The sequence below is a fragment of the Pogoniulus pusillus genome, chromosome 37 (genome assembly GCF_015220805.1).
Source record: "Pogoniulus pusillus isolate bPogPus1 chromosome 37, bPogPus1.pri, whole genome shotgun sequence".
Lineage (NCBI taxonomy): Eukaryota > Metazoa > Chordata > Aves > Piciformes > Lybiidae > Pogoniulus > Pogoniulus pusillus.
In genome coordinates, this window is record NC_087300.1 from 6,056,675 (window position 1) to 6,079,988 (window position 23,314).

Genomic DNA, 23,314 nt, shown 5'->3' on the forward strand with positions numbered 1-23,314 from the left:
TGCAGTGCCTTCCTCTGATGTGCTTACAATAACCTGTAACATCCTCTGCCCCTGTCGGTAACTCATTTAAAACATCAGCCTGTAGGGTCCCCACCCCCCCCCCCCAACCTGCTAAAAGCCCAGGCTGAATAAATGCTCTTCAGTACTTGTAAGTCATGTGAGCTTTCATGCTTGCAAATCTGGGGCCAAATCAATGTCCATCAAAGGGAAGCAAAGGCTCCTGTGGCTTGAAAAAGATGCTGAGGGAGTGATTTAATGGTAAGAAAGGTGATGCTGAGATGGACTTGAGCCCTGTGCTGTCTGAGAGAGGCCAGGAAAGAATGCTTGGGAGGAAGAGTGGAGAAGAGTGGAGGAAAGAGGGCAGCCAGATCCACCCCACAACCCCTCCCCTCCTCCTCCTCCTCCTCCTCCTCCTCCTCCTCCTCCTCCTCCTCCTCCTCCTCCTCCTCCTCCTCCTCCTCCTCCTCCTCCTCCTCCTCCTCCTCCTCCTTCTCCTCCTCCTCCTCCTCCTCTTCTTCCTTCTCCTCCTCTTCCTCCTCTTCTTCTTCTTCCTTCTCTTCTTCCTCCTCCTCCTGCAATACTGAAATGTGCCTGGAAAAGAAATCAAATCCAGGACCAATTTCTTACTGCTTGATAATATCTCTACCAGATCACAGAAAAAAAAGGCACCATCTGTGGCCATCACAGGATGTTAGGGGTTGGAAGGGATCTCTATAGATCATCGAGTCCAGCCCCACTTCTAGAGCAGGACCATAGAATCCAGCTCAGGTCACACAGGAACACATCCAGACAGGGCTGGAAAATCTGCAGAGAAGGAGACTCCACAACCTCTCTGGGCAGCCTGTGCCAGGGTTCTGGGACCCTTCCAGGCAAGAAGTTGCCCTTTGTGCTGAGCTGGAACCTCCTGTGCTGCAGCTTCCATCCATTGCTCCTTGTCCTAGCCAGTGTCCTTGCCATTGTTCTGGTCTGTCTGTCCACCTCTCAGCATCAACAGTGCTGAGGGTCTGCAGAGAGCTGAAGGTGGTTCTCAGTTTCATGTTCCACAACCATGGGTAGATTGGTCCTGATGAGCATCTCCAGGCTCTCCTTTCACAACAACTGAGGCTGGGAAGGATCTGCAGAGGTCATCTGGTCTTACCTCCTGCTCCAGCAGGGTCACTTTGCTTTAGTGATGGAAGGGTCACCTTCTAATCTATCTTTTCTCTGACCCTGCAGCAACACATCCCACCATATAATCACAGAGCACGTGGAAACCACAATCAAGTTAACATTTATGTGATGAGACAGACACAAAACCAGGGGAAATGACTTGCTGAACCCCCCAGAGTTTGGCTGCAAAGCCCCTGGAGTGCTTCTGGTGCCATTTAGCAGCCTGCATGTCCCAGCTGGCATCCAGCTGCCCCTAAAAGGACACCCCTGATGTGCACAGGGCTGTGTCCTGCCAGTCATTAAGGACAGCTATTTTCCAAAGGAGAAAGTGAAGCACTTAAATGGAGCTCTCAGAGAGCCTGGGTCAGAATTTCCACCTGCAGTCCTGTGTGCAGTTCTGGAGCCTCCAACACAAGCAGGACATGGAAGTGTTGGAGGCAGTCCAGAGGTGGCCACCAAGATGCTGAGAGGGCTGCAGCAGCTCTGCTCTGAGCACAGGCTGAGAGAGTTGGGGCTGTGCAGGCTGGAGAAGAGAAGGCTTCCAGGAGAGCTTGGAGTGTCAGAGAAGGCTTTCAGAAGACTCCAGGATCTGAAGGAGGCCACAGGAAGGCTGGAGAGAGACTACTGACAAGGGCTTGGAATGACAGAACGAGGAAGAATGGGTTTGAAGTGTGAGAGGGGAGATTGAAAGTGGATGTTAGGAAAGGGTTCTTTGCAGTGAGGGTAGTGAGAGACTGGCACAGGTTGAGGGTGGTGAGAAATTGGCACAGGTTGAGGGTGGTGAGACACTGGCACAGGTTGAGGGTGGTGAGAAACTGGCAGAGGTTGAGGGTGGTGGAACCCTGGCACAGGTTGCCCAGGGAGGTTATGGAGCACAGAAGCACCCAATGTGATCGTTGATTACATTGGGTGCTTCTGTGCTCCACAACCTCCCTGGAGGTGTTCAGGACCAGATTGGATGAGGCCTTAAGTGACCTGTTCTAGTGGGAGGTGTCCCTGCCTATGGCAGGAGGGTTGGAACTGGCTGATCCTTGAGGTTCCTTCCAGCCTGACCCCTTCTAGGACTGCTGGCTTCCCAAGCCCTCCTGACAACAGAGATGAATGACAGACTTAAAAACCTGGAGCAAGCTGTTTAAAATCCCAGGATTTGCTTTTCATCTCCCACTTTTTTCCCCCCCTCTTTTTGCTTCTCCCTTCTCCTCTTCCTTTCTGACTGGATTCACTCAACTCTTTGGAAGAAGGTCTGCTTGCTAAATATAGCCTGAAACCTGTAGCTGCCTGGAAAGAGAAAGCCTGCTGATTTCTGCAAAGCTCCAGCCCATAAAAGCTGCCACACAACCCCTCACACTCTGTAAAAAGAAGAAGAAACCCATCTCCAGGTGGATTTATTAGTCTCAAGCAACAGCAGTTGGGCTGCAAAAGAAACTGTGTTTAACCTTTGTTTTTAATTGGCACACTGTTAACCTGTCAGTTCTACATGGGGCCATTAATAATTCCACTTTAAATGCCTCCAAAGGAACTTTCAGGCTCAGATATTGAAGGTGGAAACTTGTGTACAGCTAGAGAGGAACTGATGGCAGCACTTGCAAGGGGCAGCATGGCTTGATCCAGAGTCCATTGGAGGGCTTGGGAATTGTCCCATGGAGTTAAACAAGCCCAGACACAGCAAATCCTGATCCTGGGGTCAAAGCCCCTGGAGCTTTAAAGCAGGGAGAAGAAATAGGGGGGTTAGCCTTGGGAAGGACAGAGTTAGACTTTTAGAGTCTTCACCTTAAGGTAAGATGCACAATGAGAAGGAGAATGAATTCATTTGGCTCAGCTAATTAGATGTTAAACAGCTACTGCAAAATAGAAGTGAGAACAAAGTGGGCTTTAGAGGAGGTTTTAGCTGGGGATCAGCTTTGCAGCTGTGTCCTGCATTAAAAGGCAAACTGGCTCTGCTCTGGCTGTGGCTTTACTCCATCCCTGTTGCATCTCTCTGTTGTAGAAGGAATCAAAGGTTTATAGAATGGGTTAGGTTGGAAGGGAGCTCAAAGCTCAGCCAGTTCCAACCCTCCTGCCACAGGCAGGGACACCTCTCACTAGAACAGGTTGCTCAAAGCCTCATCCAAGCTGGCCTTGAACATCTCCAGGGAGGTTGTGGAGCACAGAAGCACAGAATGGGATCTTTGATCACATTGGGTGCTTCTGTGCTCCACAACCTCCCTGGACAACCTGTGCCAGTGTCTCACCACCCTCAACCTGTGCCAGTTTCTCACCACCCTCACTGCAAAGAACCCTTTCCTACATCTAGTTTGACCTTGTGTTATTTCCATCCTTGCCTCAGATGTCCCTGCCTGTTCTTACCAGCCCCCAAGCATCACACTGCTTGGCACCAGAGCCAGGTATCCACAGGGCTTGGCAGACCTGGTCCCTGGAGCTGCTAATCTGGTTTGTGTTTTGCTGGTGTGAACAGGGAGTGGAGAGCTCTGGGGACCCAGGCTCTGCTGGGGGGTGCCTGATGGCAGGACAAGGGGCAATGAGTGGAAGCTGAGGCAGAGGAAGATTCCTTTAAACAGCAGGAGGAATTTTTGCCCTGTGAGGGTGACAGAGCCCTGGCACAGGCTGCCCAGGAGGGTTGTGAAGTCTCCCTCTGGAGATATTCCAAACCTGCCTGGATGTGTTGCTGTGTGATCTGCTCTGGGTCATCCTGCTCTGGCAGGGGGGTTGGGTTGGGTGAGCTTTGGAGGTCCCTTCCAGCCCCTGACATTCTGTGGTTCTGTGATTCTATTGTAACCAGCAGCCCATGCTGGGGCAGCAGTGCCCTCCTCAGCCGGTGGTGCCTGCTTGCCACCACTCACACCATCTGCTCTACCTAGAGACCTTCTCCTCCAGCACGAAGTCATCCCACTCTGGTTCATGCACCCAGCAGCTCTCTCCCACCCCTCTTCAGGAGGGATGCTTGGGAAGCCTGTGCCAGCTGGGTGATGGTACAAGCCTTGGTGACACCTCCAGACCTCCCTTGGCAGGAGCCCGGCAGCAACCCAACCAACATCAGTCTCGTGGGCTCTGCTCTACCCCTTCCAAGCCAAGGGATAGAATCTTGGAGTCCTTAGGAGTCTTGCCAGGACATCCTGGACTGTTCATATGGGTCAGAAAAGCAGGAGAGAGGTGATAACTGCATTCATATCACATCTTGGCGCTTTAAGCCATGATGCTCACAGCACCCTGGGATGCCAGGGGGCAAATTTGGTGGTGCTGTCCAGGGTGGTGTGATTTAGAGCCTCTAAGGTTTGCTGAGGCTCCCTGGGCATTTCTTACACCCTGTCTTCTGATGCATAAAGCAGTCTGAGTAAGTGTAATTTATGCACCAAAGAAAAGGTGCCAGTTAAAATAAACTCCCAGCCTAAAATAGCCTCTAAGTGGGGAGAGAGAGAAAGGGGACTCATACTTTGTGCCATGCTGAGCAGCAGCTCTGAATTTGGCCCTGGGCCTCAAAGCTTTTAAGAATAAAGAGTAGATGCAGGTTTGGGGGAGGTCACACTTTGCTCTCTGCACCTCTTCAGGACTTGGATCATCCCCTAGTACTCATCAGTGCTGAGGCTGCACCTCAAGTACTGGGTTCAGTTTTGGGGCCCTCACTCCAAGAAGGACATTGAGAGGCTGAAGCTGGTCCACGGAAGGGCAACAAAGCTGGGGAAGGGGTTGGAGAACAGGGCTGGGGAGGAGCAGCTCAGGGAGCTGGGAGAAGAGGAGGCTGAGACCTCATTGCTCTCTACAGCTCCCTGAAAGGAGGTTGGAGGCAGGTGGGGATTGGGCTCATCTCCCAAAGAAGAAGTGGTAGGACAAGAGGAATGGCCTCAAGGGAGGTTTACTTTGGACATGAGGAAAAAACTCTGAAACAGGCTGCCCAGGGCAGTGGTGGAATCCCCACCCCTGGAGGGGTTTCAAAGCTGTGCAGATGTGGTGCTGAGGGCCATGGTTCAGTGGTGACCTGACAGTGCTGGGTTAATGGTTGGGCTTGATGGTCTTAATGGTTTCTTCCAACCTAAATGATCCTGTGATCCTATGATCCTTTGACATGGGTTAAAGTGACCTGGCAGTGCTGCCTTAATGGTTGAACTGAATGATTGTAGAAGCATAGAAAGGTTTAGGTTGGAAGGGACCTCAAAGCTCAGCCAGTTCCAAACCCCTCCCACTAGAACAGGTTGCTCAAGGCCTCATCCAACCTGGTCCTCAACACCTCCAGGGAGGTTGTGGAGCACAGAAACACCCAATGTGGTCTTTGATCCCATTCTGTGCTCCACAACCTCCCTGGGCAACCTGTGCCAGTCTCTCACCACCCTCACTGCAAACAACTTCCTAACATCCACTTTCTCTCTCCCCTCTGCCACTTCAAACCCATTCCTCCTCCTCCTGCCATTCCCAGACCTTCTCAACAGTCCCTCCCCAGCCCTCCTGCAGCCCCCTGCACATCCTGCAAGGCCACTCCAAGCTCTCCTGGAAGCCTTCTCCTCTGCAGGCTGCACAGCCCCAACTCTCTTAGCCTGTGCTCAGAGCAGAGCTGCTGCAGCCCTCTCAGCATCTTGGTGGCCTCCTCTGCACTGCCTCCAACACTTCCATGTCCTGCTTGTGCTGGGGGCTGCAGAACTGCCCCCAGGATTCCAGGTTTTTCCAACCTAAGCACTTCTGTGATTCTGAGTCCTGGCCTAAGCAAGGCAAGCAGCATCCCAGGAGTGGCACTGCCTGAGAGGCAGCTGGACAGTCTATTTTTCCACTCCTGCTTCCTCCTCTGCCTGTTTACACCTCTGCAAAGCAGAGATAAAGCAAGACCATTCCAGTGGACACCTGCTGTACATAAGCACACAGGGAGCAGTGAAGCAGCAGACCCTTCACACCCAGCTGGCTGCTTTTACTCACATTGATGCTCCCTTTACACAGAACCTGTTGCTTTCCAAACAGGCTGCTCCTTGGAACCCATGGATTTCTTTTTATCCGTACTTTATATTGACCTGGATAGACTCCAAACCCTGCCTGATGCACAACTTGGTGCTTAATTGTCACACTGCTGGTATTGACAATCCCTGACCTGTCTGCAGCCTGCCCCAGTCAGTATCACTGGGGGGAGCTCAGTCTGCTAAGTGCCCCCTCATAGAATCACAGAATCAGGCAGGCTGAAAGAGAGCTCCAAGCTCATTCAGCCCAACCTAGCACCCAGCCCTGCCCAACCAACCAGACCATGGCACTAAGTGCCCCAGCCAGGCTTGGCTGCAACACCTCCAGCCACACAGACTCCACCACCTCCCTGGGCAGCCCATTCCAATGCCAATCACTCTCTCTGACAACAACTTCCTAACAACATCCAGCCTCAACCTGCCCTGCCACAGCTTCAGCCTGGGTCCCCTTGTTCTGTTGCTGCTTGCCTGGCAGCAGAGCCCAACCCCACCTGGCTACAGCCTCCCTGCAGGCAGCTGCAGGCAGCAATGAGCTCTGCCCTGAGCCTCCTCTGCTGCAGGCTGCACCCCCCCAGCTCCCTCAGCCTCTCCTCACAGGGCTGTGCTCCAGGCCCCTCCCCAGCCTTGCTGCCCTTCTCTGGACATGTTCTCTGGACACATCTCTCTTGAGCTGAGGAGCCCAGAACTGGGCACACTGCTGATGCTCAGCTGATAACATCCTGAGCCTGTGACACATGAGGCCACCTCAGGGTGAGTGAGCTGATTTAGAACATAATGAGTAAATATCCCCAGGTTTGAAAAGGGGAAGCTGTCAAAGGCTTGCTAAAAATAGGTGGTAATTGGCTCTGTGTTAGGCTTAGTATTGCCTCTGCTGCTCCCTGGGAGTTTGGGGAGCAGAGCTGCCTCCTGGGTTGCATCCCTGCTCTCCAGAGCCATGCTCTCCAGGCACAGGCACTGCCTCTCCCAGCTCTAGATGGCCTCAGCACTGGGCCATGCCTTGCTCCACACAGCATGAAAGCAAAACTCCTTAAACACATTGCTGGAAGTGGCATCTCCTGGTCTTTGGGGATGTTTGTTTGGTTGGGGACAGCTGTGAAGGATCAGGTGCAGGCTGTCCTGAGTGACCCTGCTTGGGCTGGTGGGGGGGGCTGGGCCAGATCATCTCTAGAGGTCCCTTCCAACTCCTGACATTCTGTGACTGTGACTGACTCAGTGAGACTGATTTTGTGATTCTATGACTCTGTGACTGTGATTCTATGACTCTGTGACTGTGACTCCATGTGCAGCCCAGGGAGGTGGTGGAGTGGCTGCCCCTGGAGGTGTTGAAGCCAAGCCTGTCTGGGGCACTTAGTGCCATGGTCTGGTTGGTTGGGCAGGGCTGGGTGCTAGGTTGGGCTGGCTGAGCTTGGAGCTCTCTTCCAACCTTCTTGATTCTATGATTCTATGATCAGCCTTGATATGGCCCTGGGCAGCCTACTCTAATTGGGGTGTCCCTGCTGCTTGCAAGGGGGCTGGACAAGATGAGTTTTGAGGGTCCCTTCCAGCCTGATGCAGTCTCTGATTTTCCAGCCTGACTCAAACCACGAGGATCATGACTTTTCCCACCTGAAGCCACTGTGCTGTCTCCTGCTCTGTGATCCAACTCCTAGTGCCTCTGCTAGGCTTTAGAGGAGGTGTTCCTTCCACAGGCTGTCACATCCCAGTTCATCTGTGTCTTTAAGCACACATGGAGGAAAGCCTGGAGCACAGCAATTCACCCAGATTATGATGACTCCTTTTATTTTTACATTAAATGTTGTGGTGTTGCTTTCCCCCCCCCCCCCCCTTCCCCTTATGAAATGAATAAAAGAAGTCTTAACAACCACAATGAAATCAGAAAGTGAATGCCTAGAGGTAGCTACAATATAAAATCATATTCATCATCTCACAACCTTGTACATTGGCTCGTGGCTTTGTGTGGATTAAAACCTGCTCGATGCCATCTGACAGCAGCAAGAAGAGCTGAGCAAGGGGGAATGGGGCAAGCAACACAGCCCAAGCAGCTGGGAATGGAGACCACTCTCAGGCAGTTTGCTGGTGGTACAGAGCTAGGAGGAGTGGCTGGCACCTTGCCAGGCTGTGCTGCCAGCCAGTGAGACCTGGGCAGGCTGCAGAGTTGGGCAGAGAGCAACCTCATGAAGTTCAGCCAAGGAAAGGATAAGGTCCTGCCCCTGATGTGGGGGGAAATCCCTGCACCAGTGTCAGGGAGGGATGATCTGCTGGGAGCAGCTCCATGGAGCAGGACCTGGGAGCCCTTTTGGGCAAGAAGTTGCCCATGAGCCAGCAATGTGCCCACATGGCCAATGGTCTTCTGGAGTGCACCCAGCACATCAAAGGAGCTGGGACAGCAAGAGCTGAGCTTAGGAATGGAGACCACTCTCAGGCAGTTTGCTGGTGGTACAGAGCTAGGAGGAGTGGCTGGCACCTTGCCAGGCTGTGCTGCCAGCCAGTGAGACCTGGGCAGGCTGCAGAGTTGGGCAGAGAGCAACCTCATGAAGTTCAGGCAAGGAAAGGGTAAGGTCCTGCCCCTGATGGGAGAGAAAATCTCTGCACCAGTGTCAGGGAGGGATGATCTGGTGAGAAGCAGCTCCATGGAGCAGGACCTAGGAGCCCTTTTGGGCAAGAAGTTGCCCATGAGCCAGCAACGTGCCTGCATGGCCAGTGGTCTTCTGGAGTGCACCCAGCACATCAAGGGAGGTTCTTCTCTCCTTCTGCTCTGCCCTACTATGGCCACATCTGGAGTACTGGGTCCAGTTCTGGGTTCCCCAGTTCAAGAGAGACAGGGAACTACTGGAGAGAGTCTCCTGGAGGGACACTAAAATGCTGAGGAGCCTGGAACATCTGTGAGGAGCAAAGGCTGAGAGCCCTGGGGGTGCTGAGCCTGGAGAAGAGCAGCCCAGAGGGCATCTGAGCAATGCTCAGCAAGAGCTAAAGGGTAGGGGGTAAGTGGATGGGGCCAGACTCTTGTCACTGGTGCCCAGTGACAGGACAAGGGGCAAATGGGCACAAACTGGGACCTAGGAGGTTCCACTTGAACATAATGAAAAGCTTCCCTGAGGGTGCTGGAGCCTGGAGCAGCCTGCCCAGAGAGGTTGTAGAGTTTCCTGCTCTGGATACTTTCAACCCCCCCCCCTAGCCATTGTGATCCTGGGTAAGCTGCTGTGGGTGCCTCTGCTTTAGGTGATCTCCAGAGGTCCCTTCTGCCCCCTACCATGCTGGGGTTCTGTAATTATGTGACCTCTGGCTGGCAAGACTTGCATCTGACTGTGGGACAGAGTTCTGCATTAGAGGAACACCCCCACATGCCCTCAGCTGTCCTCAGCCCCAGCCACTCATGCAAACATTCTTGCTCTGCCTCATACCTGGCAACTCATAACGTGATCAGTGTGGAGGTTTCATCTCCAGGAGTAGCTGCCCCTGCTCTTGGGTCTCCTCTGCTCTCTGGCCAGCTTCAGTGAACCCCTCCCAGGGCTGCTGCCACCAGGATTGGCTGATTTTAAATGAAAGGAGAGAAAGTGAAACAAATGACTGGGGGAAGCAGAGCATTCTTCATGTCCTGGAGACTTCAGGCCAAGATTAAAAGCCTTCCTGGAAGCTCATCTTTTAATAATGAGTGCTGGATGAGGTGCAGCAGTGGAGAGCATGGACTGCATTTAGCTAACCTCTTACAAAGGGGCTGGCCCAGATGCTCAGGTGGTCTGAGGAGCCCTGGGTGCAGGAGCATTTGCAGTGAACAATGCTGGTTGCTGACTTCCATGCAGCTCCCCACGTTCTTCTGCCCCTGTGCTCAGCACTGCTCAGGCCACAGCTTGAGTGCTGCGTCCAGTCCTGGGCTCCTTAATTCAGGAGAGATGCTGAGGTGCTGGAAGGTGTCCAGAGAAGGGCAGTAAGTGCCCCAGCCAGGCTTTGCTTCAACACCTCCAGGGATGGGGACTCCACCACCTCCCTGGGCAGCCCATTCCAATGCCAATCACTCTCTCTGACAACAACTTCCTCCTAACATCCAGCCTAGACCTGCCCTGGCACAACTTGAGACTGTGTCCCCTTGTTCTGTTGCTGGTTTCCCAGCAGAAGAGTATCTTAAGGGGCCCTATCTCAATTCAAGAGAGATGTTGAGGTGCTGGAAGGTGTTTGGAGAAGGGCAGCAAGGCTGGGGAGGGGCCTGGAGCACAGCCCTGTGAGGAGAGGCTGAGGGAGCTGGGGGGGTGCAGCCTGCAGCAGAGGAGGCTCAGGGCAGAGCTCATTGCTGTCTGCAGCTGCCTGCAGGGAGGCTGTAGCCAGGTGGGGTTGGGCTCTGCTGCCAGGCAGCCAGCAACAGAATAAGGGACCAGAGTCCCTTCCAACCCTGACTGATTCTCTGGCTCTACAATTCTAAATGTCACTCAAGTAGGTCAGGACAAACAGAACAGAGCTACAGAATGTAGCAGTATCTCTTATCTTGCAATTATTGTTTGACCATTCCTTAGGATAGGCTAAACAGAAAGGACATTTAGCAGCTGTTTTGAAGCTCTCTTTATGCAATTTACCTCTGTTCTCTAAGTGAGGTTTAACATGATTAATGAAGAAGTGTCAGTGGTAGGAGCTGCATAAAGGGATGGACTGGAAAGAACTGATGGCACCAATTCACCACCTCTGGAGTTTAAAATGTGAGTAATGTGGGACTGTACTGGAACAAGCTGCCCAGGGAGGTGGTGGAGTCTGTGTGGCTGGAGGTGTTGCAGCCAAGCCTGGCTGGGGCACTTAGTGCCATGGTCTGGTTGGTTGGGCAGGGCTGGGTGCTAGGTTGGGCTGGCTGAGCTTGGAGCTCTCTTCCAACCTGCTTGACTCTATGATCCTCTGATCCCCTGAATTATCCATGTGCCATTTTTCACATGCCAGAAAGGCACTGCAGTGTTTTGGTCCTTTGTGGGGCCAGTCAGAGCAATGCTGGCTGGGGTTGGTTTGTCTGAAGTGAGCCTGGGTGGCAGACAATAAAAGCACCCCAAACCTCATCGACCCAACCCTGCTGCACATTGATACCATTGTGCAACTTCTACAGCTACAGCTCTTGCCATGGCAGTTTGTAAACACGGTGCTGGCATTAATGAGCCATGAGAGCCTTCCTGCTGTGCGAGCATGTGGATCAAACTGCAGCAGGAGCTGCAGCTTGGGGTGCCTTGAGTGATCTTCCAGTCCCACCTAGTGAGGTCTCAGCAGAATTCAATATCATAGAACCACAGAATGGCAGGAGCTGGAAGGGACCTCCAAAGATCATCTGGTCCAGCCCCCCCTGCAACAGCAGCAGCACCCAGAGCAGGTCACACAGCAACACAGCCAGGCAGCTCTTGAATATCTCCAGAGGGAGAGACTCCACAACCCCCATGGGCAGCCTGTGCCAGGCCCTGGCAACCTCACAGGGAAAGAATTCCTCCTCAGGTTCACATGGAACCACCTCTGCCTCAGCTTCCACCACTGCCCCTGGTGCTGGCACTGGCATCCCCCAGCAGAGCCTGGCTCAGCCTCCTGCCACTCACCTGCACACATTGAGAACCACTGCTGAGGTCACCTCTTAGGCTCCTCTTCTCAAGCTCCCAGCCCAGCTCCCTCAGGCTCTCCTCATGTACCTGAGCTTGCAGCCTGTGATGTCCATCATCCCACAAGCACATGGCTGTCAGAGATAATGACTTTTTTCCCCCTTCCCTTCCCCTTTCCCTTCCATTCCCTGAGGGTTTGAACTAAAAGAGGGAAATTCAGACTGGAGAGGAGGAAGAAATGTTTGACACTGAGGGTGGTGAGAGCCTGGCCCAGGTTGCCCAGAGAGGTGGGAGAGGACCATCCCTGGAACCATTCCAGCTCAGGGTGTTTGTGGCTCTGAGCAACCTGCTCTAGTTGCAGATGTCCCTGCTGAGTGCAGGGGAGTGGAACCAGGTGACCTTTAAGGGTCATTCTAACCCAAACCATTCTGAGATGCTCCTAGTGAGCAGCCAGCCCATCACTGCCCATTGCCTTGCAGGCCAGGCTGGTGCTCTGCAAAGCCAACAGCCCTGGCAGTGTAGTGGATTTCACTGCATTGAGCTGGTGGTGACCCCATCCCTGGAGACATTCAAGGTCAAACCTGATGGGTCCCTGAGCAGCCTGATCCATGGAATCATAGAATCACAGAATGAGTCAGAGATGGAAGGGACCACAAGGAGCAGCCAGTTCCAACCCCCCTGCCATGCCCAGGGACACCCTACCCTAGAGCAGGCTGCACACAGCCTCAGCCAGCCTGGCCTCAAACACCTCCAGCCATGGGGCCTCAACCACCTCCCTGGGCAACCCATTCCAGCCTCTCACCACTCTCCTGCTCAACAACTTCCTCCTCACCTCCACTCTGACTCTCCCCACCTCCACCTTTGCTCCATTTCCCCCCAGTCCTCTCACTCCCTGGGAGCCTATAAAGTCACTCCCAAGATTTTTTGCAGCCCACTTCAGATCCTGAAAGGCCACAAGAGGATCGCCTGGGAGCCTCCTCTTCTCCAGCCTGCACAGCCCCAACTCTCAGTCTGTCCTCACAGCAGAGCTGCTGCAGCCTCTGAGCATCCTCCTGGCCAGGGATGATCCAGTTAAGGATGTCCCTGCTAACTGCACTAGTGCTGGCCAAGAGGACCTTCAACAGCCCCTTCCAACCTTCTTCCTTCAATGATTCCATTAATTCCTTTAGCTTTCCAGATGCAGCCCATGTTGTGCCACCCCTGTGCTGCTGCACAGGAGCTCTGAGGGGGTCAGGAACTGGTGCTCTCCTGGATGTTCTGCTCACAGAAGGCTTTGCCTGCCTGCTGCTCGCCTGTCAGTGTGGGCACAGGCAGGGGAAGAGAGCAACAAGGAGCAAAGAAAGGAGACAAAATGAGATGTGGTAATTAAGTTATTCTTCATCTTTGAGATTGCTGCTGAGGACAAGATTGGTACAATGAGCCCCAGGCACTTCTGCCTTCACTGCTCTCCATCTCAGTGCCTGTGACACAGGAGATGAATATGCAGCACTTTCTATTTGTGCTACTGAAATGCCCATTAAATGCCAGCAGGGAGAAGCAATGCAGAGGTACCAGAATCCTGCCAGCCTTTGTGCCTGAGACAGAGGGCAAGAGCATCCCTTCATCAGCAGAGCTTTGGCTGGGCAAGGGGCTGCTGATGGGCAGAGCTCCCACATCCCATATTGAGAGAGTCTAAGGGAGGGTTATGAGGAGGGGACTGGAGCACTGCATGAGGAGGAAAGGTGAAGGACCTGGGGCTGCTTAGTCTGGAGAAGAGAAGACTGAGAGGGGATTGAATCAATGTCTATAACTCTTTGAGGGCTGGGGGTCAGCAGGGGGGGACAGGCTCTGCTCACTGCTCCCTGGGATAGGACAAGCAGCAATGGATGGAAGCTGCAGCACAGGAGGTTCCAGCTCAGCACAAGGGGCAACTTCTTGCCTGGAAGGGTCCCAGAGCCCTGGCACAGGCTGCCCAGAGAGGTTGTGGAGTCTCCTTCTGTGGAGCCTTTGCAGGCCTGTCTGGATGTGTTCCTGTGTGCCCTGAGCTAGACTGTGTGGCTCTGCTCTGGCAGGGGGGGTTGGACTCCAAGAAGAAAGGGACCTGGAGGTGCTGGTAGATAGTAGCTGAAGATGAGCCAGCAGTGTGCCCAGGATGGCATCCTGGCTTGGATCAGGAGCAGTGTGGGCAGCAGGACAAGGGAGGACAATCTTACCCTGTGCTCAGCACTGCTCAGGCCACACCTTGAGTGCTCTGTCCAGTTGTGGACTCCTCCATTCAAGAGAGATGTTGAGGTGCTGGAAGGTGTTTGGAGAAGGGCAGCAAGGCTGGGGAGGGGCCTAGAGCACAGCCCTGTGAGGAGAGGCTGAGGGAGCTGGGGGGGTGCAGCCTGCAGCAGAGGCGCTGAGAGGTGACCTCAGCAATGTTTATAATATATAAGAGGTGAGTGGCAGGAGGCTGAGCCAGGCTCTGCTGGGGGATGCCAGTGCCAGCACAAGGGGCAGTGGTGGAAGCTGAGGCACAGGATGTTCCATGTGGACCTGAGGAAGAATTTTTTCCCTGTGAGGTTGCCAGACCCTGGCACAGGCTGCCCATGGGGGTTGTGGAGTCTCCCTCTCTGGAGATATTCAAGAGCTGCCTGGCTGTGTTGCTGTGTGACCTGCTCTGGGTGCTCCTGCTGCTGTTGCAGGGGGGGCTGGACCAGATGATCTTTGGAGGTCCCTTCCAGCCCCTGCCATTCTCTGATTCTATGATACTGAATTCTGCTGAGACCTCACTAGGTGGGACTGGAAGATCATTTAGCTCACCCCAAGCTGCAATTCCTGCAGGCATGGGGATTGGATTAGCTGAGCTTTGGAGGTCCCTTCCAGCCCCTGACATTGATTCTGTGTAGATGAGCTCTAAGGTCCCTTCCAACCTGAGCCATTCTATAATTCCATGATAACCAAACAACAAAACCTTGTGGCTTCTGACTGCTTTTAAGTAGATCCTGTTCAAGTGGCTCCCACCTCGAGGACATGAGACAGGGCAAGCTGGTTGTGGGGGGGAGAACAGGACACACAGGCACAATCTACCTTCAGGAGCCACCCAGCAATGCTACTCCTTCAAGCACTTTGAAGATAACAGCCTTGATTGTGCCCCTTCCTTATAATCCCCTTGAGATCAGCTGCATTCTGCAGCTGGCAGGAGCTGCTCTCCTGCACCAGCCCTGGGGCTGCCTATCTGCAGCCTCACACCTTGCAGGCAGCGCAGCCTGGCACCAGATGCTCGTTTCCATCCCCAGCAATCTTGGCAATATCTAAATAAAGAGAGCTGCTGGGGAGAGCTCTGGAGGAAGCCATGGGAGAGCAGATAAGGAGGGACTCTGTTGCTGACGCCTACTGGCAGGTTTCAAGCCAGAGGGGCAGGGGGGAGATGAGGATCTTTGTGCTATCTGCTGTTATCTAATTCCAGGCGTGAGCTGCCTGCACGGCACAGCTTATCCAACCTGCACAGCTCCTCAGCAGAAACGATATTAAGGCAGAACTGCACAGTTCCAGCTGCCACTTCATCTTTAATTCACTTCCCCACCCCCCCAGCAGCTCCTTGCACTGCTGCCATCTCAGAGCAGTGGGTGGCCAGGCTGCCATATGTGCTGCATAAAGCTAGGTGAGGTGCAGAGAAGGTAAGAGCCTTCCCTCCTGCAGCACCGGGCTGCTTGCTGTTGAAGCAATAAACAAGGCTGGTTTAAGGACAGAGCTGTCAGCCTGACCTCAGTGCCATGGAACAGGTCATCTTCAGTGCCATCACACAGCACCTACAGGATGGCCAAGGGATCAGGCCCAGCCAGCATGGGTTTAGGAAGGGCAGGTCCTGCCTGACCAACCTGAGCATCTTTTATGGTCAGGTTCCCTGCCTGGTGCATGTGGGGCAGGCTGTGGATGGAGTCTACCTGGACTTCAGCAAAGCCTTTGGCACTCTCTGCCACAAGCAGCTCCTGGCACTGCTGGCAGCTTGTGGCTTGGGTGGATTCACTCTGAGATGGGTCAAGAACTGGCTGGAAGGCTGGGCCCAGTGAGTGGTGAATGGTGCCACATCCAGTTGGCAGCTGGCACCAGTGATGTCCTCCAAGGAAGATGTTGAGAGACTGGAAGGTGTCCAGAGAAGGTCAGCAAGGCTGATGAGGGGCCAGGAGCACAGCCCTGTGACATTTGTTACTGGTCATGTGCTGGGGATCAGAGAATCATAGAACTGTTGTGATTGGAAAAGACCTCCAAGGTCATCCAGTCTGAGCACCAATCCAACACCACCATGGCCATCAAGCCATGTCACAAACTGCTGTGTCCACAGGTGTCTTGAACACCTCCAAGGATGAGGACTCCACAACCTCCCTGGAGCTGTTCAAGGCCAGGCTGGATGAGACCTTGAGCAACCTGTCCTAGTGGGAGGTGTCCCTGCCTATGGCAAGGGGTTGGAACTGGCTGAGCTTTGAGGTCCCTTCCAACCTAAACCATTCTTTGATTCTCTGAATCAGAGGGCAGATAAGGCATGGAGTGAGCACTCTGCCCCCCCATGGAGACAGTCCTTGCTCCAGCACATTTATTATGGAGCCTGCATGAGGCACTTAGTGCCCTGGATTAGTTAATGAGAAGGGTTAGGTGATAGGTTGGACTCAGTGATCCTACAGGTCTTTTCCAACCTGGCTAATTCTGTGACTCTGGGATTATATCAGTCAACAGTAGGGATTTCTCCCCACTAGGAAGGAGAGAGGGAAGGACTGTGGGAATAGAGAGAAAATGACTTGCTCATAGAATCAACCAGGTTGGAAGAGACCTCCAAGATCACCCAGTCTAACCTATCACCCAGCCCAAGTCAGTCAACCAGACCATGGCACCAAGTGCCTCATCCAGGCTTTTCTTGAACACCCCCAGGGATGTTGCCTCCACCACCTCCCTGGGCAGCCCATTCCAGTGCCAATCACTCTCTCTGACAACAACTTCCTCCTAACATCCAGCCTAGACCTCCCCTAGAGCAACTTGAGACTGTGTCCCCTTGTTCTATTGCTGGTTGTCTGGGAGAAGAGACCAACCTCCCTTCCACAGGCAGGTGACAGTGGCCAGGAGGAGACCCAGCCTGGATGGCATCACTCCATCGTTGTCTCCTCCATCCCATTTCCCCGTTACATCCACAGCCTGTGCTGATTTTAACCTCCCACTTGTGATCCAGCAGGGAAGGAGCTGTTTTTTTTACCAGCAGGGGAATGGTTGTGGTGTTTAAGCACCACCTCTAGTCCCTTTCCAGCCTGACATGGCACAGATTTAATACTGCAGCTCCATGGGCACCCACAAAAGTGCTGCCACAGCAGAGTTCCTCATCAGGAAAAAGCCAAAGATAAAGTTTTTAATGGGGGAGATATTGCTGCTCCCTGCCACTAGAGACCAAAGCCTTAGCTCTGGAAGCTGCTGTTTGACTAGAGATGTAAATTCCAGGGTTCTATCCAGCAGGCTGGGGAGGAGATGCCTCCTTCTGGGAATTGCCTGCTGTGAAGGCACAGCACCGCACCGCTGCACCATGGCACCTATGAGGCTGTTTGTTCAAGGCTCATTGTGTTTAGATGGAGGTGCTGAAACAGTAATATCTTGAATTCACCCAATTTCAGACCTGAGGGAAGGGAGGAGGGACACAACACACGGACCAGCTCCTTGAGCACATCCTGCTGCCAGCCTAAGCTTGTTCTTTATGATGGTCCTAAGGCGTCAGGTAGGAATCGAGGACATTCAGACATGATGCTAACAGCTGAGAGCAGCCCTGAGGAACAGGACTTGAGGGGACTGGGGTGATGAGAAGCTCAACATGAGCCTGCAGCAGGAGTGCAGCCCAGACACCAACCCTGTGCTGAGCTGCAGCAAGAGCAGTGTGGGCACAGGGCAAGGGAGGGGATTCTGCCCCTTGGCTCTGCTCTCCTCACACCCCACCTGCAGTCCTGGGGACAGTTCTGCAGCCCCCAGCACAAGCAGCACATGGAAGTGTTGGAGGCAGTGCAGAGGAGGCCACCAAGATGCTGAGAGGGCTGCAGCAGCTCTGCTCTGAGCACAGGCTGAGAGAGTTGGGGCTGTGCAGCCTGCAGAGGAGAAGGCTTCCAGGAGAGCTTGGAGTGGCCTTGCAGGATGTGCAGGGGGCTGCAGGAGGGCTGGGGAGGGACTGCTGAGAAGGTCTGGGAATGGCAGGAGGAGGAGGAATGGGTTTGAAGTGTGAGAGGGGAGCTTGAAAGTGGCTGTTAGGAAGAAGTTGTTTGCAGTGAGGGTGGTGAGAGACTGGCACAGGTTGCCCAGGGAGGTTGTGGAGCACAGAAGCACCCAATGTGATCAAAGATCCCATTCTGTGCCTCTGTGCTCCATAACCTCCCTGGAGGTGTTGAGGACCAGGTTGGATGAGGCCTTGAGTGATCTGTTCTAGTGGGAGGTGTCCCTGCCTATGGCAGACATCTAAGCCACAGGAACCACACTCAAGCAGCATTTTCAGCCTCTCTTCCTCCAGAGAAGGGCTGCAGGGACACTTCCAGTCCTTCAGCTGCTGCACTGCTGTGGCTGCCTGCTCGTCCTCACTGCAAGGACATCAGATTTGAGCTCAGATTCCCCCACCGAGTTTTGGGCAGTTGGTTGTGCCAGTTTAAGGTCATGGTCCTCATTTTCAATGCTGCTCATGGCTCAAACTCCAGCTTTACATCAAAGAGTGGATTTTGATCTGCAAACAGCCATGACAGCCTCCCTCCTTCATGACAAGGCAGCTTGCAAAGCCAAGAAGGAAGGTGACACAGCTGGGGACAGAGAGCTCTCTGTTGAGGGGAGCTGGAAAGCTTCCCAAAGCAGTGAGGTGATCCAAAAGGCTAACTGCAAGCAGGAAAACTGCACAGCCCTTCTTCTGGAGAGTGATACTCAGGCCTAGCACTCCCCACTGCATCTGATACACCCAAGGGGTTAAATTCAATCCTGAGTGTCTATGTGTTTGTGTATATTCCATTCCTTTGATGTTACTTCCATTCAAATCATCTAAACACACCCCAGAATATTCACAGATGGGGACCTGAAGTGTGGGGGAAAGAAAAATAAGTCACTAATTGCTCCAGGGAGTGTCCTCAGGACATGAGTTGCTTGCTCCTGTCCTGCTTTGAGCTAGAAGAGCATCAGCACTGGTCAGTGATTTGACTTCTCAGCTCAGTCTCTGCTCAGTGAGGCAGTTCCTGCAGTTCAGGGCAGGTTTGCACAGCCAGGGGCTGCTGCCAGCACTGAGGATGCTGATGGGGAGAGTTCCTGCCAGGGGCTGGGCTGCTGGAGAAAGGCTGAGCCTTGCTGCAGGGCACACTGAGAGCACTGCCACAGTTGGTGCCTCACCTTGAGATGCTGGAATTCAGAGTGTGATGGTTTGGGTGTTACCTGTCCCTCCTCCCCACTGAAGAAAATCCCCCAGACTGGACTCAGCCACTGGGAATTGAATGAATGAAGCTTTCTATTTGCAGCTGAGCACAAGATACAAGCAGCTATTTACAATCTGTGCAGTTAAAAAAGTGATACAGAAGCACAGCAGCCCTCCCAGAAACCTGAGAGCCCAGGAGGGGCTCCCAGCCACCCTTCCACCTTCTCCCACCCCTCTCTACCTTACCCCAGACTTTGCCTTACACTCAAGGTAGTTTGGAGGATCAGCCAGGAGGGGTTAGGAAGCAGAAGAATTAGTCACACAGACAGCAGGTTAGGTTAGAGAGGTTCAGCCCAGAGCCCAGTGAGAGACTCTGTTATCTATGTTTGTGTCCCTATCCATCTCAGCAAGCCTATGAGTGCAGCAGCCAGCACCATTGTTTCCTTTTCTCAGCCTAGCATCTAATTCTTCTCACCAAAATACCCCAGCTAGGCCCAAACAAGGTAGCCCTTGTGAAGAGGAGCAGCCAGGGTAGGTGACCCTCAACTCATCAAGGGGCTGCATCCCATGGGAAGCATCTTCAGGATTGAGCTGAGGGATCACCAGGGTCAGGGCTCTTCTTCAGTGGTTGGTGTCCCAGAAGGACTCTGTCCCTTCTGCCTTCAATCCTGATCTTTGTGTCTCTGAGTCCAGTTCTAGAATCCAGCTCCTGTATCTGGTTCCCATCTGCTGCTGAGCCCAGTTTTGGAATTACCCAGTCCTTGCCCCCAGCATAAGGGGAATCATTCCCATGGCCAAGAGGGCAAATAGGATCCTGGGGTGCATTAGGAGGAGTGAGTCCAGCAGATCAAGAGAGGTTCTCCTGCCCCTCTACTCTGCCCTGCTGAGACCTCATTGTGAGTACTGTGCTCAGTTCTGGTCGCCCCAGTTGAAGAGGGACAGGGATCTGCTGGAGAGGGTCCAAGGGAGGGCTCAGAGAATGAGGAGGGGACTGAAGCACTGCCAGAGGAGAGGCTGAGGGCCCTGGGGCTGCTTAGTCTGGAGAAGAGAAGACTAAGAGGGGATTGAATCAATGTCTAGAACTCTCTGAGGGCTGGGGGTCAGGAGGGGGGGACAGGCTCTGCTCACTGCTCCCTGGCATAGGACAAGCAGCAATGGATGGAAGCTGCAGCACAGGAGGTTCCAGCTCAGCACAAGGGGCAACTTCTTGTCTGGAAGGGTCCCAGAGCCCTGGCACAGGCTGCCCAGAGAGGTTGTGGAGTCTCCTTGTCTGAGCCTTTGCAGGCCTGTCTGGATGTGTTCCTGTGTGCCCTGAGCTAGACTGTGTGGTCCTGCTCTGGCAGGGGGCTTGGACTGGATAACCAATTTGGATCCCTTCCAACCCCTGACATCCTGTGAGATGTGGTCAGAGGGGTTAAATTAAATATTGAGTTTTTATGTGGGTATGTCTATTTCATTCTTTTTACATTATTTTCTTTAAAGTAATCTGAATGTTCTTTCCCAAGCCCCAGTCCCTCTCCATTATTCCCTCTCTCCTCCCCTAAAGAAGGGGAGAGAGATGAATAGAGAGTAGCTATCATTTGTCCAGTGGCCACCCCTGCCCTAACCCTTGACAGCCCTGTGGGGAGAGGCTGAGGGAGCTGGGGGGGTGCAGCCTGCAGCAGAGGAGGCTCAGGGCAGAGCTCATTGCTGTCTGCAGCTACCTGCAGGGAGGCTGTAGCCAGGTGGGGTTGGGCTCTGCTGCCAGGCAGCCAGCACCAGAAGAAGGGGACACAGCCTCAAGCTGTGCCAGGGCAGGTTGAGGCTGGATGTTGTTAGGAAGTTGTTGTCAGAGAGAGAGATTGGCATTGGAATGAGCTGCCCAGGGAGGTGGTGGAGTCTGTGTGGCTGGAGGTGTTGAAGCAAAGCCTGGCTGGGGCACTTAGTGCCATGGTCTGGTTGCTTGGCCAGGGCTGGGTGCTAGGTTGGGCTGGCTGAGCTTGGAGCTCTCTTCCAGCCTGCTTGATTCTATGGTCTACAACCTCCTTAAACATCTCCCCTCCAAGTCTGCTCTGCAACCCTCCTCTCCCATCTCACTTAAGCTCCTACACCTGCTCCAGCCCAGGATAGGCAAACTCTGATGAAGCAGAGCCAGCACTGAGGGCAGAGAGAAGAAAAGAGCTGCTGGACATCCCCACAGCACAAAGGGTGAATAATTAGATGCATGCTGCTGTGGAAATGATAAAGCAGCTAAACAGGGGGCTGGACCTGGCAGTGGGGGACATGGTGAAGCAATGAAACCAGAGAGCATAATTAAAGCTAAATTACCCAAGGTTTTATTTATTATTTGTGGAGTGCAGCAGACACAAATAATACCAAATGCAGCCCTTCAGCCAAAGTGCTTTCTGACCAGAATAATGGCCTTTTTTCTTACCCTTGGACTATTTACAAGTGATGAATAAAACTCAGGCAGCCCAGTTTGCAGCATGACATGGAGCAGCTTGGCAGGGAGAAAGCATTCTGAGAGCCACAGGAATCACAGAATCATGCAATGGGTGAAGTTGGAAGGGAGGGAGCTGGAAGTGTTTAGCCTGGAGAAGAGGAGGCTCAGGGGGGACCTCATTGCTGTCTACAATTACCTGCAGGGAGGCTGTAGCCAGGTGGGGTTGGGCTCTGCTGCCAGGCAAGCAGAAACAGAACAAGGGGACAGAGTGTGGAGTTGTGCCAGGGCAGGTCTAGGCTGGATGTGAGGAGGAAGTTGTTGTCAGAGAGTGATTGGCACTGGAATGGGCTGCCCAGGGAGGTGGTGGAGTCTGTGTGGCTGGAGGTGTTGCAGCCAAGCCTGGCTGGGGCACTTAGTGCCATGGTCTGGTTGGTTGGGCAGGGCTGGGTGCTAGGTTGGGCTGGCTGAGCTTGGAGCCCTCTTCCAACCTGCCTGATTCTATGATAACAGATCCTGGAGTCCAACCATTCTCTAACTACCTGGCTAGGAAGAGCTGATGGCCACAGCATGCTGGCTTGGAGGCTGATGATCTTAGAGAGCTTTCCCAACCTGGTCAATTCTGGGATGCTTTCCCAACCAAACCACTTCTATGACCACACAATACTGCTCCCCTATGAGCCTCCAGCTCAGCTAAGTACTTCAGCTCATCACATGTGGGCAGAAATAAGCAGCTAAACACAGAGGAGCTCAGCTAAGAGGCCCAGCCAGCACCCATGGGTGATGTTAGTGACCATCAAGCTTTGTCCTACCTAACCAGGGGGCCACCAGGCCCCCCAGCCTTTAGATCCCCTCCACCAGTCACCCAGTGTGCACCATGGGCACTCACCCGTGATGCCAGGAGGAGGATCCCCCTGCCCAGTTGGGCAAGCTTGGGGCTTCTGTCCTTCCTGGGGCTGCTTATAAAGGGGAGTGAGCAGGGAAGGCAAAGTGGCCACACCTGGGCTGGGAGGAGGCTGCATTAGCACCCAGGTGCTGTGTGTTTGGGGGAAGATAAGGGGTGGGAAAGGGGAGGTGTTGCTGAAAGGAGGGAGAAAGGGGCTAAATCAAACTTACTGCAACTGAATCTTCAGGGAACAAAAGGAATGTCAGGGGAGATCTAGGCTGGATGTTAGGAGGAAGTTGCTGTCAGAGAGAGTGATTGGCATTGGAATGGGCTGCCCAGGGAGGTGGTGGAGTTGCCATCACTGAAGGTGTTGCAGCCAAGCCTGGCTGGGGCACTGAGTGCCATGGTCTGGTTGCTTGGCCAGGGCTGGGTGCTAGGTTGGGCTGGCTGAGCTTGGAGCTCCCTTCCCACCTGGCTGATTCTGTGATTCTAAGGCCTTCAAGATCATCTACTCCAATATCCCCACCACAGGCAGGGACACCTCCCAATTAGACTTTGCTGTTCAAGGTCTCATCCAACCTGTCTTTCAGCACCTCCAGGGAGGGAAGGGACCTTTAAAGCTCATCCAGTCTAAGCCTCCCACAGTCATCAGGGACAACTGCAACCAGAGCAGGCTCCTCAGGTCCCCAAATAACCTGACCTGGAATGGTTCCAGAGATGGGCATCTCCCACCCCTCTGGGCAATGTGGACTTCTGTGGCTCTGATGAGAGCAGCTGTGTGGCAAATGTGGTTGTTTGGTCCAACAGGGACCAGGATCTCCCCACCCTCAGTCTGAAACATCTCTTCTTACTATCCAACCTATTACTCCTTCCTTTACTTGAAACCATCAGCCCTTGTCCTGTCACAAGAGGTTCTGCTCAGAAGTCTGTCCCCAGCTCTCTGCTCAGCCCCCTTGAGTCCCCAAAGGCCACAAGAAGGTCTCCTCAAAGCCTCTCTTCTCTAGG

The 23,314-nt window shown here is 53.5% G+C and overlaps 1 long non-coding RNA gene across 1 annotated transcript in view; it reads right to left on the reverse strand.

The window, feature by feature from the left end:
- Window positions 1-522: 522 nt before the first annotated feature.
- Window positions 523-23,314, reverse strand: part of LOC135190795 (uncharacterized) — an 80,479-nt gene continuing 57,687 nt past the window's right edge. Inside the window, exons 2-3 of the long non-coding RNA XR_010308634.1 lie at window positions 9,485-9,612; window positions 523-591 (exon numbers count right to left, since the gene is read on the reverse strand). This is a non-coding gene — a long non-coding RNA (uncharacterized LOC135190795). The remainder of the gene's footprint in view (window positions 592-9,484; window positions 9,613-23,314) is intronic.